Below are 6,937 nucleotides of genomic sequence, written 5' to 3'. Positions count from 1 at the left end.
TTATCAATTTTACCAAACATGGAACAGTATAAACGCCCCCACAAAAGAAATTTATGAATAGCTGTTTTTTGGTCATTCTTCCTCACAAAAATCGGAATAAAAAGCGATCAAAAAATGTCACATGCCTGAAAATGTTACCAATAAAAACGTCAACTCGTCCCGCAAAAAATAAGACCTCAAATGACTCTGTGTACCAAAATATGGAAAAATTATTGCTCTCAAAATGTGGAGACACAAAAACCATTTTTGCAATAAAAAGCGTCTTTTAGTGTGTGACAGCTGCCATTCATAAAAATCCGCTAAAAAACCCACTGTAAAAGTTAATCAAACCCCCTTTCATAACCCCCTTAGTTACGGAAAAATAATAAAATTAAAAAAATGTATTTATTTCCATTTTCCCGTTAGGGCTATTGTTAGAGTTAGGGTTAGGGTTAGTGTTATGGCTGGCAATCAGGCAACACAGCGTGCAGTAATCAGCGCACATACAGAGATCTGGCAATAACCAAAAACAATAGGACGAGCTCTGAGACGTGGAATCTCTGTAGACTGCAGTACCTGATCTATCCTCACACAACTATAAGCAGCAGTGGATTGCGCCTATCACTACCTATGCAACTCGACACTGCCTGAGGAGCTGACTAGCCTGAAGATAGAAATACAAGCCTGACTTACCTCAGAGAAATACCCCAAAGGAATAGGCAGCCCCCCACATATAATGACTGTTAGCAAGATGAAAAGACAAACGTAGGAATGAAATAGATTCAGCAAAGTGAGGCCCGATATTCTAGACAGAGCGAGGATAGCAAAGAGAACTATGCAGTCTACAAAAAACCCTAAAACGAAAACCACGCAAAGGGGCAAAAAGACCCACCGCGCCGAACTAACAGCACGGCGGTGCACCCTTTGCTTCTCAGAGCTTCCAGCAAAAGATAATAGCAAGCTGGACAGGAAAAACAGAAAACAAACTAGAAGCACTTATCTAGCAGAGCAGCAGGCCCAAGGAAAGATGCAGTAGCTCAGATCCAACACTGGAACATTGACAAGGAGCAAGGAAGACAGACTCAGGTGGAGCTAAATAGCAAGGCAGCCAACGAGCTCACCAAAACACCTGAGGGAGGAAGCCCAGAGACTGCAATACCACTTGTGACCACAGAAGTGAACTCAGCCACAGAATTCACAACAGTACCCCCCCCTTGAGGAGGGGTCACCGAACCCTCACCAGAACCCCCAGGCCGACCAGGATGAGCCACATGAAAGGCACGAACAAGATCTGGGGCATGGACATCAGAGGCAAAAACCCAGGAATTATCTTCCTGAGCATAACCCTTCCATTTGACCAGATACTGGAGTTTCCGTCTAGAGACACGAGAATCCAAAATCTTCTCCACAATATACTCCAATTCCCCCTCCACCAAAACAGGGGCAGGAGGCTCCACAGATGGAACCATAGGTGCCACGTATCTCCTCAACAACGACCTATGGAATACATTATGTATGGAAAAGGAGTCTGGGAGGGTCAAACGAAAAGACACCGGATTGAGAATCTCAGAAATCCTATACGGACCAATAAAACGAGGTTTAAATTTAGGAGAGGAAACCTTCATAGGAATATGACGAGAAGATAACCAAACCAGATCCCCAACACGAAGTCGGGGTCCCACACGGCGTCTGCGATTAGCAAAAAGCTGAGCCTTCTCCTGGGACAAGGTCAAATTGTCCACTACCTGAGTCCAGATCTGCTGCAACCTGTCCACCACAGAATCCACACCAGGACAGTCCGAAGACTCAACCTGTCCTGAAGAGAAACGAGGATGGAACCCAGAATTGCAGAAAAATGGAGAGACCAAGGTAGCCGAGCTGGCCCGATTATTAAGGGCGAACTCAGCCAACGGCAAAAATGACACCCAATCATCCTGGTCAGCGGAAACAAAACATCTCAGATATGTTTCCAAGGTCTGATTGGTTCGTTCGGTCTGGCCATTAGTCTGAGGATGGAAGGCCGAGGAGAAAGATAGGTCAATGCCCATCCTACCACAAAAGGCTCGCCAGAACCTCGAGACAAACTGGGAACCTCTGTCAGAAACAATATTCTCAGGAATGCCATGTAAACGAACCACATGCTGGAAGAACAAAGGCACCAAATCAGAGGAGGAAGGCAATTTAACCAAGGGCACCAGATGGACCATTTTAGAAAAGCGATCACAGACCACCCAAATGACCGACATTTTTTGAGAAACGGGAAGGTCAGAAATGAAATCCATCGAAATATGTGTCCAAGGCCTCTTCGGGACCGGCAAGGGCAAAAGCAACCCACTGGCACGTGAACAGCAGGGCTTAGCCCTAGCACAAATTCCACAGGACTGCACAAAAGCACGCACATCCCGTGACAGAGATGGCCACCAGAAGGATCTAGCAACCAACTCCCTGGTACCAAAGATTCCTGGATGACCGGCCAGCACCGAACAATGAAGTTCAGAGATAACTTTACTAGTCCACCTATCAGGGACGAACAGTTTCTCGGCCGGACAACGATCAGGTTTATTAGCCTGAAATTTCTGCAACACTCTCCGCAAATCAGGGGAGATGGCAGACACAATGACTCCTTCCTTGAGGATACTCGCCGGCTCAGATAACCCCGGAGAGTCGGGCACAAAACTCCTAGACAGAGCATCCGCCTTCACATTTTTAGAGCCCGGAAGGTATGAAATCACAAAATCAAAACGAGCAAAAAATAACGACCAACGGGCCTGTCTAGGATTCAAGCGCTTGGCAGACTCAAGATAAGTAAGGTTCTTATGATCAGTCAAAACCACCACGCGATGCTTAGCACCCTCAAGCCAATGATGCCACTCCTCGAATGCCCACTTCATGGCCAGCAACTCTCGGTTGCCCACATCATAATTACGCTCAGCAGCAGAAAATTTCCTGGAAAAGAAAGCACATGGTTTGAACACTGAGCAACCAGAACCTCTCTGTGACAAAACCGCCCCTGCACCAATCTCAGAAGCATCAACCTCGACCTGGAACAGAAGAGAAACATCAGGTTGACACAACACAGGGGCACAGCAAAAACGACGCTTCAACTCCTGAAAAGCTTCCACGGCAGCAGAAGACCAATTAACCAAATCAGCACCCCTCTTGGTCAAATCGGTCAATGGTCTGGCAATGCCAGAAAAATTACAGATGAAGCGACGATAAAAATTAGCAAAGCCCAGGAATTTCTGCAGACTTTTTAGAGATGTCGGCTGAGTCCAATCCTGGATGGCCTGAACCTTAACCGGATCCATCTCGATAGTAGAAGGGGAAAAGATGAACCCCAAAAATGAAACTTTCTGCACACCGAAGAGACACTTTGATCCCTTCACGAACAAGGAATTAGCACGCAGTACCTGGAAAACCATTCTGACTTGCTTCACATGAGACTCCCAATCATCTGAGAAGATCAAAATGTCATCCAAGTAAACAATCAAGAATTTATCCAGATACTCACGGAAAATGTCATGCATAAAAGACTGAAAAACAGATGGAGCATTGGCAAGTCCGAACGGCATCACCAGATACTCAAAATGACCCTCGGGCGTATTAAATGCCGTTTTCCATTCATCTCCCTGCCTGATTCTCACCAGATTATACGCACCACGAAGATCAATTTTAGTAAACCAACTAGCCCCCTTAATCCGAGCAAACAAGTCAGAAATCAATGGCAAGGGATACTGAAACTTAACAGTGATCTTATTAAGAAGGCGGTAATCAATACACGGTCTTAGCGAACCATCCTTCTTGGCTACAAAAAAGAACCCTGCTCCCAATGGTGACGACGATGGGCGAATATGTCCCTTCTCCAGGGACTCCTTCACATAACTGCGCATAGCGGTGTGTTCAGGTACGGACAAATTAAATAAACGACCCTTAGGGAATTTACTACCAGGAATCAAATCGATAGCACAATCACAATTCCTATGCGGAGGTAGGGCATCAGACTTGGACTCTTCAAATACATCCTGAAAGTCCGACAAGAACTCTGGGATGTCAGAAGGAATAGATGACGAAATAGACAAAAATGGAACATCACCATGTACTCCCTGACAACCCCAGCTGGTTACCGACATAGAGTTCCAATCCAATACTGGATTATGGGTTTGTAGCCATGGCAACCCCAACACGACCACATCATGCAAATTATGCAGTACCAGAAAGCGAATAACTTCCTGATGTGCAGGAGCCATGCACATGGTCAGCTGGGCCAAGTACTGAGGCTTATTCTTGGCCAAAGGTGTAGCATCAATTCCTCTCAACGGAATAGGACACCGCAAAGGCTCCAAGAAAAATCCACAACGTTTAGCATAATCCAAATCCATCAGATTCAGGGCAGCGCCTGAATCCACAAACGCCATGACAGAATACGATGACAAAGAGCACATTAAGGTAATGGACAAAAGGAATTTGGACTGTACAGTACCAATAACGGCAGAGCTATCGAACCGCCTAGTGCGTTTAGGACAATTAGAAATAGCATGAGTAGAATCACCACAATAGAAACACAGTCTGTTCAGACGTCTGTGTTCTTGCCGTTTACTCTCAGACAATACCGCCAGATGGTGCACAGATTTACGCTCGCGCAAGCGACGACCGATCTGAATGGCCAAGGACATAGACTCATTCAAACCAGCAGGCATAGGAAATCCCACCATTACATCCTTAAGAGCTTCAGAGAGACCCTTTCTGAACAAAGCCGCTAGTGCAGATTCATTCCACAGAGTGAGTACTGACCACTTCCTAAATTTCTGACAATATACTTCTACATCATCCTGACCCTGGCATAAAGCCAGCAGATTTCTCTCAGCCTGATCCACTGAATTAGGCTCATCGTAAAGCAATCCCAGCGCCTGGAAAAATGCATCAACATTACTCAATGCAGAATCTCCTGGTGCAAGAGAAAACGCCCAGTCCTGTGGGTCGCCGCGCAAAAAAGAAATAATAATCAAAACCTGTTGAATAGGATTACCAGAAGAATGAGGTTTCAAGGCCAAAAATAGCTTACAATTATTTCTGAAGCTCAGGAACTTAGTTCTGTCACCAAAAAACAAATCAGGAATCGGAATTCTTGGTTCTAGCATCGATTTCTGATCAATAGTATCTTGAATCTTTTGTACATTTACAACGAGATTATCCATTGAGGAGCACAGAGCCTGAATATCCATGTCCACAGCTGTGTCCTGAAGCACTCTAATGTCTAGGGGAAAAAAAAGACTGAAGACAGAGCTAAGAAAAAAAAATGATGTCAGGATTTCTTTTTTCCCTCTATTGGGAATCATTGGTTTGGCTCCTTGTACTGTTATGGCTGGCAATCAGGCAACACAGCGTGCAGTAATCAGCGCACATACAGAGATCTGGCAATAACCAAAAACAATAGGACGAGCTCTGAGACGTGGAATCTCTGTAGACTGCAGTACCTGATCTATCCTCACACAACTATAAGCAGCAGTGGATTGCGCCTATCACTACCTATGCAACTCGACACTGCCTGAGGAGCTGACTAGCCTGAAGATAGAAATACAAGCCTGACTTACCTCAGAGAAATACCCCAAAGGAATAGGCAGCCCCCCACATATAATGACTGTTAGCAAGATGAAAAGACAAACGTAGGAATGAAATAGATTCAGCAAAGTGAGGCCCGATATTCTAGACAGAGCGAGGATAGCAAAGAGAACTATGCAGTCTACAAAAAACCCTAAAACGAAAACCACGCAAAGGGGCAAAAAGACCCACCGCGCCGAACTAACAGCACGGCGGTGCACCCTTTGCTTCTCAGAGCTTCCAGCAAAAGATAATAGCAAGCTGGACAGGAAAAACAGAAAACAAACTAGAAGCACTTATCTAGCAGAGCAGCAGGCCCAAGGAAAGATGCAGTAGCTCAGATCCAACACTGGAACATTGACAAGGAGCAAGGAAGACAGACTCAGGTGGAGCTAAATAGCAAGGCAGCCAAAGAGCTCACCAAAACACCTGAGGGAGGAAGCCCAGAGACTGCAATACCACTTGTGACCACAGAAGTGAACTCAGCCACAGAATTCACAACAGGTTAGGGTTGGGGCTAAGGTTAGGGCTACAGTTAGGGTTGGAGCTAAAGTTAGGGTTAGGGCTGGGGCTAAAGTTAGGGTTAGGGTTGGGGCTAAAGTTAGGGTTGGGGCTAAAGTGAGGGTTAGGGCTACAGTTAGGGTTGGGGCTAAAGTTATGGTTAGGGTTGGAGCTAAAGTTAGGGTTAGAGTTGGGGCTGAAGTTAAGGTTGGGGCTAAAGATAGGGTTAGGGCTACAGTTAGGGTAGGGGCTAAAGTTAGGGTTAGGATTACATTTATGGTTGGGATTAGGTTTAGGGGTGTGTCAGGGTCAGGGGTGTGGTTAGGGTTATGGTTGGGATTAGGGTTAGGGGTGTGTTTGAGTTAGGGGTGTGGTTAGGGTTGGGATTAGGGTTAGGGGTGTGTTGGAGTTAGGGGTGTGGTTGGGGTTAGGGGTGTGGTTAGGATTAGGCAAGTGTTTGGGTTAGGGTTTCAGTTACAATTGGGGGTTTCCACTGTTTAGGCACATCAGGGGCTCTCCAAACGCGACATGGCATCCGATCTCAATGCCAGCCAAATCTGCATTGAAAAGTAAAACAGTGCTCCTTCCCTTCCGAGCTCTCCCGTGCGCCCAAACAGGGTTTTACCCCCATATATGGGGTATCAGCATACTCAAGACAAATTAGACAACAACTTTTGGGGTCCAATTTATCTTGTTACCCTTGGGAAAATAAAAATTTGGGGGGCTAAAAAACCATTTTGTGGGAAAAAAATTATTTTTTATTTTCACGGCTCTGCGTTATAAACTGTAGTGAAACACTTGGGGGTTCTAAGTTCTCACAACACATCTAGATAAGTCCCTTGGGGGGTCTAGTTTCCAT

This window comes from Ranitomeya imitator, chromosome 2, assembly GCF_032444005.1.
Source record: "Ranitomeya imitator isolate aRanImi1 chromosome 2, aRanImi1.pri, whole genome shotgun sequence".
NCBI classification, from domain to species: Eukaryota; Metazoa; Chordata; class Amphibia; order Anura; family Dendrobatidae; genus Ranitomeya; species Ranitomeya imitator.
Note: the sequence above shows the minus strand (reverse complement) of the source record.